At 39.4% G+C, this 12,211-nt stretch overlaps 1 protein-coding gene across 1 annotated transcript in view; it reads left to right on the top strand.

The window, feature by feature from the left end:
- Nucleotides 1–2,411: 2,411 nt before the first annotated feature.
- Nucleotides 2,412–12,211, top strand: part of LOC135513052 (volume-regulated anion channel subunit LRRC8C-like) — a 41,999-nt gene continuing 32,199 nt past the window's right edge. The window contains exon 1 of the mRNA XM_064935708.1: nucleotides 2,412–2,553. The gene's annotated coding sequence lies outside the window, so the exon portion shown is untranslated. The remainder of the gene's footprint in view (nucleotides 2,554–12,211) is intronic.

Raw genomic sequence — 12,211 nt, forward strand, 5'->3', positions numbered from 1 at the left:
ACTGAACCTGACTGGTGTCAGGAAGAATCACCCTCTGCCTCAAGTGACACCTCTGAATGGGAACAGCTGATAGACTCATTGCTGATAGAGTAAGGGTACTGTCATAAACAGAGGCCCATATATGCACTGTAAGAAAAGTATTTCCTGTTGTAAGATATGTCATCACCCTCTCTGCTCTGAGGGAATGGGAGGAGCAGCAGATCGGGTGCAGAGAATCAAAAGGTATATAAAGAGACATTTGCCATTACTTTGGCGCTGACTTCTTGAATTCTGAATTCTTTTAGACAACCATTTGACTTCTGGTAAATTGACACCTGACTCAAATTACTTAAAAGATTCTAACTTGTTGGATCTGAGAAGTGACTCTCCGATATACCGTTTAACTATCGATCAGCTGTTTTGTCGCTTTGCGCCAGGTACGTGGGTGCTGATGCAAATATATCCAGAGAGTTCTCTGTAGCCTCTCGATTGAGCTCAGCATCTCGACCTCGTTGCGAGCCACTGACACTGCGGTAGTTCAACGGGGTTGAGAGGCACTCCAGTCCTTAAGGTTATCCCTTGCTTTCTCTTATGGATGTCTGAATTGACCCTGTGATTTTGCGCCAGGTACGTGGGTGCTGATGCAAATATATCCAGAGAGTTCTCTGTAGCCTCTCGATTGAGCTCAGTATCGCGACCTCGTTGCGGACACAGACTTTTTTGATATTCCATTTGGGGCAGGCAATCACCAGCGGGTTCTCTTATCCAGTCCAAACTTGAATCTCTCAATTTAGTAAAGCACCGACTCCAAGTCAACCTCTCAGCCAGTAGAGGGGAGTCACTACTAACTAAATTCTAAAAGAACTCTGACCGATTGAAACTCTGCTCCTGATCTTGTGGGTCTCCTCGTCATCTCTCAAAGGTAATTAAATAACTATTATAAGTATTTAATATAGAGATAAGTGTTATCATTGTACCAGGCATTTTATAAGAGCATTAAGTCAATTGCATGTTTTTGATTAACGCTGTGTGTGACCGAGTAACAAATTGTGTATTTTGAAGTGTGTTTGATTGTAAAAGACAAAAAACAGAGTGTTTTCAAAAATAAACGGTAGTCTTATTTTGTCTCATGCAAAAGGTTCTCTCAAAGACAGTTAACGGCACGGGCGATAACAACTCTGACACTCCCCGCTACCGGGACACTGGAAACGGGGATCAATGCTCTATGACAGAATGAGTTACTATTAAAAGACAAAGAGGAAGGTGTGTCCAGTAGTGATTCATTTAATTGTCTTATCGATCTATCTAAGTTTTATTTTCCAAGCGATACATAGCCGACGGGCAGAGTAGTGAGACTAAGTTGACTAAAGGTCTTCACACTTTAAACTAGATACATCACAGAGGGGAAACACTCAACCACAGGGAAATGATATAGAGACTGGTAGGACTAGTGCTTAATAATAACTCAAGGACCAATTAGTGGTGAAACAAAGAGTCTAGAGGATAAAGGTGGGGTTCACACATCCCAGCTAGAGCTAGACCGTTGAGAGTGACAAGGCAAAAGACCTCTCTACGCGGACAACGCTTCGATATAGAAAGATGAGGCAGGGCTACGCGAGCGGTCCTGGTTATACCGAGATAACCTGAAGTACCTATAGTGCCCTGTCCAATCCAGGGAACGGGACGCTAACCACCTCTAGCACCCCGCTGCCGGCCAAGAGGCGGGGCTGAAGGTTTCGTATCGCGACACTTTCAATACACAATCATGGTGTTTTAAGACCTTCTATTTTTACAGTGTATAATGGATAGCTACAGTATTTTTTACAATATTTTATTTTGACTGGAATTGTGTTGGGTCGTTGTTAATAATAAGTGCAGCATTTATTGCAGTTCAAAAAAGTTTTTGTTAAATACTTAACTCATGCTGCTTTCCCCTCTTAATTTAAAATAATAATTTCTCAGTGACCTTTTTTTTGTTTGAGAACTTGCCCCCCAAAAGGTCTGTGCACAGCTTTGACCATTGACATCACTTCCTTCATTGCCAAAGCTTTGATTCTTTCTAACTGGAACCAATCAAGGGTAGTCCTTCCTTTTCTGGAACAAATCTGAGATGGTCTTCCAGATAATACAACAGTCTACCCCACAAGCAATTTTCAATTTGCATTGAACTAGCTAGCTCACAAAAGCCGAGGACACACCACTGGTGCGTTCAGTTAGATTAAACGTTTGCTATATTGCGTGGTTGTTTATAATGGAAGACATGTTTCCCAAAAACGATCTTCACAACGTTCTTGAACAGACTTTCGACAGGTCAACATTTGCTTGGTTTGATGGGTGTGGCGGGGTGTGGCTTGAAGCAATTAGTGACGCATTTAATGGGAAGCAGCCATTCCGAAAGCGTTCCCCAACCCCTCCCCGGTTTTCAACTGGTCATAAAGAACAGCACCGTTTCCGTTAAGTTGAACGTTGCACCCCGATTTTTCGTAGCCTACTGAACGCAGCACTGGTCCACAATGACATGATCGCTGCCGTTACACTAAAAAAACAGTACCTATAGGCGGACGAACAGCAAGGGTAAGGAATATTTTGTTATTGTACTGATGGTAACGGTCAATGTTGTTTACATAGGGCAAATTTCGTAACATTATCTGTGACTGTATTTGGGTTTTACTGTAAATTAGCCTACACATTGTTGCCGGTAAGCGATATAGATAAACATTTTAACTTTCGCCTGTCTATAGCCCATGTAACCTGAGCCCCCTGCACTAGCTGGTACTGCTACTGAAGAGTGTTAATATTGAGTTAGGCAAGCACCACATATCTCAATTAGTTTTATGCCCACACATTGTCTAGGCTTTATTATTTTGTTTAAAGGCAAGAAATATGAAAAGTTGTGGGGATTTCTCAAGTTTGGATAATTATATCACCTATTCCCGCATCTCCTACCCCTCTTCTCAAAAAGAAAATAGGAGAAAAGTAGTTGTGAAATGGCTTCACAGGCCATATGAATACCTGGTTAACTGTATGAGTGCCTATTTATTATGCGAGGCAGATAATTCACACCATAGATTATTAGCTTTATACTGTATAGTCTATGACTAACTCCTTGAGTTAGTCGATATCCTGTCTAGAGGGAATGTTATTTTTTTATGTATATCTTATATTATAGACTATCGTATAATAGTTTAACGACAATTATTGACAATAACCTTGAACCCCCCAAAAAGTATTGTCATAATCAGGTTTTGGTAGGCCTGGTTCGAATCCCCGAGTCGGCAAGGTGGAAAAGTCTGCCTTTCTGCCCTTGAGCCAGACAGTCAACCCCCAACAACAACTGCCCCCGGGCACTGATGACGTCGATTAAGGCAGCCCCCCGCACCTCTCTGATTTAGAGGGGTTGGGTTAAATGCAGAAGGCACATTTAGATTGAATGGATTCCGTTGTGCAACTGACTAGGTACCCCTTTCCCTTTCTTGTGGCGGGGTGTGGCTTGAAGCGATGAGTGATGTATTTAAAAGGCAATGCCCATTCTGACAGTGTCCCCCAACCCGCAACCCAACCCCTCACCATTTTTCAACTAGGCGTTCAGAACAGCACTATTTCCGTTTTAATTGAATGTTGCATTCTGATTTTTTGTACTGAACGCAGCCTGGATCCACAAGAACACAGCTGCCCTAAAAACATCCACTATAGAACCAAGGCTGTCGGACGGACATCACTAGGGACAAGCACTGTACACATTGTGACTTATTTCATTACACCGTACGTCATCTTCATACAATTTTGTTCCACTACGGAGAGCATAAGATTGACGACTTAGTAATTTAGCAGACACTCTTATGCAGAGCAACATACAGTATTGAGTGCATACATTTTCATTATTGTTTGCACTGGTCCCCCTGTGGGAATCGAACCCATAACCCTAGCATTGCAAGTGCCATGATCTACCAACTTAGCCACATGGGACTAAGCCTCACAATGCAGAACATGATGGAGGAGAGCCTAGTCTCTCGTCAGTGATCACATTTGGTTTGGGAGATTGCAAAATTAAACCTTTTCATTTAAAACCTGTTGCGACTCCAGGGGCAGTATTTTCATTTTTGGCGGAAAAACGTTCCCGTTTTGAACAGGATATTTTGTCAGGACAAGATGCTAGAATATGCATATAATTGACAGCTTTGGATAGAAAACACTCTAACGTTTCCAAAACGGTTAAGATATTGTCTGTGAGTATAACAGAACTGATGTTGCAGGCGAAAGCCTGAGAAAAATCCAATCCGGAAGTGCCCCAGGTTTTGAAAGCGCTGCGTTCCAATGAGTCCCTATTCAGCTGTGAATGAGCCATCAACGAGCTTACGCTTTCTACGTATTCCCCAACGTGTCTACAGCATTGTGACGTAGTTTTACGTATTTCTGTTGAAGAATAGCCGTAGGCGGCCACGTTGTGTAAGTGGTCACATGGTGGCCCCGAGAGAGATTCTCGCCTAAAATACAGATGTAGCCATTACTCCAATTGGTCCTACTGAAAAACGAATTGTCCCGACAGATATATTATCAAATCAAATCAAATTGTATTTGTCATATACACATGGTTAGCAGATGTTAATGTGAGTGTAGCGAAATGCTTGTGCTTCTAGTTCCGACAATGCAGTAATAACCAACAAGTAATCTAACTAACAATTCCAAAACTAATTTCTTATACACAGTGTAAGGGGATAAAGAATATGTACATAAAGATATGAATGAGTGATGGTGCAGAGCAGCATAGGCAAGATACAGTAGATGGTATCGAGTACAGTATATACATATGAGATGAGTATGTAAACAAAGTGGCATAGTTAAAGTGGCTAGTGATACATGTATTACATAAGGATGCAGTAGATGATATAGAGTACAGTATATACGTATACATATGAGATGAATAATGTAGGGTATGTAAACATTATATTAGGTAGCATTGTTTAAAGAGGGTGGTGATATATTTTACATAATTTCCCATCAATTCCCATTATTAAAGTGGCTGGAGTTGAGTCAGTGAACACCTTGAGGATTGATTCTAAACAACGTTTGCCATTTTTCTGTCCATATTATGGAGCTAATTTGGAATATTTTTCGCCGTTTTCGTGACTGCAATTTCCGGTCGATTTCTCAGCCAAACGTGAAGAACAAGCGGAGCTATTTCGCCTACAAAAATAATATTTTGGGAAAAAATGAACTTTGGCTATCTACCTGGGAGTCTCGTGAGTGAAAACATCCGAAGTTCATCAAAGGTAAACAATTTAATTTGATTGCTTTTCTGATTTGTGACAAGGTTACCTGCTGCTAGGAAGGCATAATGCTATGCTAGGCTATCGATAAACCTACACAAATGCTTGTCTAGTTTTGGCTGTAAAGCATATTTTGAAAAGCTGTGCTAAGCTGTGTCTCAATATATTTAATTTGTGATTTTCATGAATAGGAATATTTTCTAGGGATATTTATGTCCGTTGCGTTATGCTAATTAGTGTCAGGCGATGATTACGATCCGGGATGGGGAGTCACAAGAAGTTGTTTCAAGTAATAATAAAACATGTTTCACTTAGTTACATTTTCCTCAACTTCTTTCTCTAACTTTCTGCCAAGTCACACTAGCCTACAGAGTGGCTAGGTAGCTAAAATCTATAAGCTATGTTGAAGATACTGTAGCTAGCGACTGCCACCTAATAATTATCATTAAAAACAAACGTCATCACCATTACCAAAAAGTAAAACGTCAGACAACAGTCATATAATATACAGTGCATTCGGAAAGTATTCAGACCATTTGACTTTTTCCATATTTTGTTACGTTTCAGCCTTATTCTAAAATGGATTCAAAAAACAACCTACATACACAATACCCCATAATGACAAAGCGAAAACAGGTTTGTAGAATGTTTTGCAAACTTAATACAAATAAAAACAGTATTCAGACCCTTTGCTATGAGACTTTAAATTGTGCTCAGGTGCATGCTGTTTCCATTGATCATCCTTGAGATGTTTCTACAACTTGATTGGAGTCCACCTGTGGTAAATTCAATTGATTGGACATGATTTGGAAAGGCACACATCTGTCTATATAAGGTCCCACAGTTGACAGTGCTTGTCAGAACAAAAACCAAGCCATGAGGTCAAAGGAATTGTCCGTGAGCTCTGTGAGAGAATTGTGTCGAGGAACAGATCTGGGGAAGAGTACTACAAAAATGCAGCATTGAAGGTCCCCAAGAACACAGTGGTCCATCATTCTTAAATGGAAGAAGTTTGGAACCACAAGCCTTGGTCAGAGTAATGATCAATAACCTGATGGTCACTCTGAGAGAGCTCCAGAGTTCCTCTGTGGAGATGGGAGAACCTTCCAGATGGACAACCATCTCTGCAGCACTCCATCAATCAGGCCTTTATGGTAGAGTGGCCAGACAGAAGCCACTCCTCAGTAAAAGGCATATGACAGTCTGCTTGGAGTTTGCTAAAAGGCACCTAATGGACTCAGACCATAAGAAACATGATTATCTTGTCTGATGAAACCAAGATTGAACTATTTGGTTTGAATGACAAGCCTCACATCTGGAGGAAACCTGGCATCATCCCTATGGGGAAGCATGGTGTTGGCAGCATCATGATGTGGGGATGATTTTCAGTGGCGGGGACTGGGAGACTAGTCAGTTTTGAAGGAAAGATAAACAGAGCCAAGTACAGAGAGATCCCTGATGAAAACCTGCTCCAGAGAGTTCAGGACCTCAGACTGGGGGCGAAGGTTCACCTTCCAACAGGACAACGACCCTAAGCACATAGCCAAGACAATGCAGGAGTGGCTTCAGGACAAGTCTCTGAATGTCCTTGAGTGGCCAGCCAGAGCCCGGACTTGAACCCGATCCAACATCTCTGGAGAGACCTGAATATAGCTGTGCAGAGACACTCTCCATCCAACCTAACAGAGCTTGAGAGGATCTGTGGAGAGGACTGGGAGAAACTCCCCAAATACAGGTGTACCAAGCTTGGAGCGTCATATCCAAAAAGTCTCAAGGCTGTAATTGCTGCCAAAGGTGCTTCAAGAAAGTACCGAGTAAAGGGTCTGGATACTTATGTAAATGTGATATTTCAGTTTTTAATTTTTATGAAATGTGTAACATTTCTCAAAGCCTATCTTTGCTTTGTCATTGTGGGATATTGTGTGGAGATTGATGCTGATTTTTTTCATAAGCTATTTAGAATAAGGCTATAACGTATCAAAATGTGGAAAAAGTCAAGGGGTCTGAATACTTTCCGAATGCACTGTAATTTGCTTAACAGCCAAAGTATATTATTTAACATTACTATTAATTTAGTGTTCACTTATAGGAATGGGTAATTGTTTACACATTGCTACTTATTCGATAAAACCATCACCGAAAACCTAATTTTCATCTTGTTCTGTGGTTTGGTAATTCCTGTTCTTTTGACGGACTCTAGCTGCACTAAAGACAACTCAAAGTTTGTAAAAAAATGATATGTATGTGGCATCCATTTCTCAACAGAGCCTTCAACTGAAACATTGCGATACGACTCCGTTGCGACGGTCCCCCTTGAAATTAATGACATCCGGCGCCATGCAACGGACTGCTCAGATATAATGTGAATTAGGCATAAGGCACATTTTGTTATTGTATTATGATTGATTGTAAAGGTCCATGTTGTTTACATAGCGCATATTTCGTTAGAATGAGTAGTTACATGCACACAATAATACGATTGCTGTGAATAGTCAGATTAATTTGATAGTTTGATTTTAATGTTTACATCCGTTGCAAGAACAGCAATTGACCTAATAATCCTGTTTACATGGACACATCTGAAATAGGCTACTTGATGGGGAAATAGAAATAAACTTTCTACCACAGAGACCATGTTATTTTAAGAAATATAAAGATTTTTACTGTCTATAGCCCATGTAACCTGAGCCTTCTGCACTCTGGTACTGCTACTAAAGAGTGCTGATATTGAGTTTAGCATATACCACATAACTCAATTAGTTGACTGCTCACACTTAGCCTATATTATTTTGTTAAAATGGTAGAAATATGAAAGTGGTGGGGATTACTCGAGTGGATAATGATATCACCTATTCCCCATTTCCTACCCCTCTACTTCTCCACCCCATGGCTTCACAGAGTATATGATTAACTGGTTAGCAGAATGAGTGCCTATTTTTGCGAGGCAGAGAATTCACACCATAGATTAGCCTTATACTGTATAGCCTAATACTAACACCTTTGACTTTGTCAATATCCTGTCCAGAGGGGATGGTTTATGGTTGTTGTTGACCATTCATAGTATGTGTTTTGAAGTTGAACAAGGATAACAGTCTGCTTTAAGATCAGAAAATTGGCTCAGCAGTTTGCATTATGCAGTTGAATAATATTTACCAGTTGTAGCTTATAATATATTTCTGGATTCCATTGTACAAGTTATTGTTAAAAGATTTGTCCTACGTAAGTCTGACGTTATTGCATTATTGTTAACATTTAAGACCTATTGTTACAAGTTCACTCCACTATTCTCTCAAAGGGACCCTAGAGACTAATATTTTCTACAGTGTTTTCCCTGGTCCTAATGAATAACTAATGAACCGATATTGAACAGGATGTGTTATCCTGAGAACTGACTGGGGACTGGGTGTGATCTAGCACTGGCACAATGGTCGTATTATAGTGTAACCGGCATCCATGGACAATAACTGTGAACAAATAATTGAACGTCAAATCATCTTCATACATTGATTTTAAGAGAAAGGGAGATTCAACGTTATATTAAAGTAGCTATAGTTTACCCAATAGCAGTTTTAATTATTGTTTTTACATGAAATGGGTAAAGTTGGTAGTGCTTTTACTCCTTAACTTGGTGGTCCTTTTACTCATGAACTCTTCAAAGAAACAAAGAGCAAACACATAATAACATGATTATTGTGAATTGTCAGATTAATATAAGAAAAATCAGGCTACCTGATGGGACTTTTGATGAATGCAGAACATCGGCAATCAAAATAAAAATTCTACCACAGTGACCATGTTATTTTTGCGAAACATTTTTGATTCGGAGTTGGGACATATAAGGTTTGTATGTGAAAACTATTTCTAAGATGCATGCTTTCAGTTTTTCCGAAATCACTTCACTCATAAAAGGGAGGCTTTGCCAACGGTGCTGGCATATGTGTAGATCAAATACACAGCTGGAATGCCAATTAAGCTGTTTACATGTCCTAATAATTTCAAAGATTGCTTAGAAAACTAGATTTTTTAATCGGCTTATGCTTACTTCAATTTGAACCTTATGCCAATTAAGATAAGCAAGGTAAGGTGTTAACATGACTATTTCAATACTGGGCCTACTGCTACAATCAGTTTAACATCTAAATATTATTCTGCATGTAAACATACTCAATATTGTGAAGTACAATTAGAGATGTTAGTAGTACTGTATAGTCTCCGCAGTGAAATACTCAATCTGTCTGTGACTTTCAGACAAAGTTGTATGCTGACCAACCCTGGTGATTGTTGATTGTTTTTTACTGGCAGGGTGGTCTATTTAAAACAGTGCAGCTGTTTTTAATTGAACCTTTATTTTAAAACAGAGTCATGCTGAGACCAAGGTCTCTGTTTCAGAGCAGTCTTGTATTTACAAAAATATTGAAGGAATCACCAGAGTAAGCCATCCCTTAGACCAGGCCTGGTCTAGATGCTCTAAATCCCCACTACAGATAAATTCATATTTTGGCTTATAGAAACATCTATAACAAAAATATCACATTTTTGAGCATGAAAGTGCTAAAATTTTAGTGTTATTTGATGTACTAAAATATTTTGCTGTAGCACTCTTGAGACATGTTTTGATAGAGTTGTTTAGTGCTAAAGACTACATACACATTAATGGGATGCTGGCCCATGTTGACGCCAATGTTTCCAACAGTTGTGTCACTTTGGCTGGATATCGTTTGGGTGGTGGACACTTCTTGATACACAAGGGAAACTGTTGAGCATGAAAAACACAGCAGCGTTGCAGTTCTTGACACAAACCGGTGCACCTGGCACCTACTACCATACCCCGTTCAAAGGCATTTAAATATTGTGTCTTGGCCGTTCACCCTCTGAATGGCACACATACACAATTAATGTCTCAATTGTCTCAAGGCTTTATAAATCCTTCTTTAACCTGTCTCCTACCCTTCATCGACACTGATTTAAGTGGATTTAACAAGTGGCATCAATAAGGGATCATAGCTTTCTCTTGGATTCACCTGGTCAGTCTGTGTCATGGATAATATATTGTACACTTAGTGTATATGTCAACAATCCTTCCTCCAAAGGACCCTTCTCTGGATTACATTTCGTGAAAATCCCCAATATCATGGTTTTTCTTTGTCCTGATTTCAAATGGAAGCATTCAAGAACAAAATGAAAATTACTGTCAAACAATGACCATCTAGTTTGCTAATCTTCTTTCTAGAATATGATACATCTGTTAATTATTCAGTTGCTTCCTTATACATGCTATTAGGGCTGGGCGATATGGCCAAAATATTATATGACAGTATTTTCCCCAAAATTTACAGTATGACGATATTTTATGTTTTTTAATAATAAAAAGTTGTACATTTGCTTTATGAGCAGTGCGTGACCCTAGGGTAGCAACACATACATTCTAAGTGATTTCAATGGGTCTTTCTCCATTCTGATTGTTTTATACTGTTCAATTCAACTTCAACCCCAAAAAAGTCATACTTTTCATTAATTTCCACACTGCCACATAGGGCTGCACAATATGTGCAAGCAATCTGGGCCTTATTTTTAACCAAATGTTGCAATTTGACTTACAATTTAGAGGAAAACACATGGGTTCACTGTTGGAATCATGGAAATAGAATGTCTATTCTAATTATATTTTTTTTCCACATTTTGTTACATTACAGACTATTCTAAAATGGATTAAGTAAAAAACAATCCTCAGCAATCTATACACAATACCCCATAATGACAAAGTGAAAACAGATTTTTAGAAAAACAGATACCTCATTGTCCTCTTGCTCAGTTGTGCACTGGGGCCTCCCACTCCTCTTTCTATTCTGGTTAGACCCAGTTTACGCTGTTCTGTGAAGGGAGTAGTACACAGCGTTGTATGAGATCTTCAGTTTATTGGCAATGTCTCACACCGTCATTTCTCAGAACAAGAATAGACTGACGAGTATCAGAAGAAAGTTTTTTGTTTCTGGCCATTTTGAGCCTGTAATCGAACCCACAGGTGCTGATGCTCCAAATACTCAACTAGTCTAAAGAAAGACAGTTTTATTGCTTCTTTAAGCAGAACAACAGTTTTCAGCTGTGCTAATATAAATGCAAAATGAATTTCTAATGATCAATTAGCCTTTTAAAATGAGAAACTTGGATTAGCTAACACAACATGCCTTTGGAACACAGGAGTGATGGTTGCTGATAATGGGACTCTGTACACATATGTAGATATTCCATAGAAATCAGCCGTTTCCAGCTATAATAATCATTTACAACATTAACAATGTCTACACTGTATTTCGGATCAATTTGGTGTTATTTTAATGGACAAAAAATGTGCTTTTCTTTCGAAAACAAGGCCATTTCTAAGTGACCTCAGACTTTTGAATGGTTGTATATATAAATAAAATTTAAAATATAGGACAAAACACACATCATGACAAGAGAGACAACACAAGACTACATAAAGATAGAGCTAAGACAACAACATAGCAAGGCAGCAACACATGACAACACAACATGGCAGCAGTACAACATGGTAGCAGTGCAAAACATGGTACAAGCATTATTGAGCACAGATAACAGCACAAAGGGCAAGAAGGTAGAGATAACAATACATAATGCAAAGCAGCCACAAATGTTAGTAAGAGTGTCCATGGCTGAGTCTTTGAATGAAAAGATTGAGATAAAACTGTCCAGTTTGAGTTTTTGTTGCTGCTCATTCCAGTCGCAAGCTGCAGCGAACTGAAAAGATGAGCTAACCAGGGATGTGTGTGTTTGGGGACCTTTAATAGAATGTGACTGGCAGAACAGGTGTATGGGAAGGATGAGGGCTGCAGTAAATATCTCAGATAGGGGGAGTGAGGTCTAAGAGGGGTTTATTAGTAAGCATCAACCAGTGGGTCTTGCAACGTGTATACAGAGGAGTATAGATTGCAGTGATGTGTCCTAGA

Source organism: Oncorhynchus masou, chromosome 24 (genome assembly GCF_036934945.1).
Source record: "Oncorhynchus masou masou isolate Uvic2021 chromosome 24, UVic_Omas_1.1, whole genome shotgun sequence".
NCBI classification, from domain to species: domain Eukaryota; kingdom Metazoa; phylum Chordata; class Actinopteri; order Salmoniformes; family Salmonidae; genus Oncorhynchus; species Oncorhynchus masou.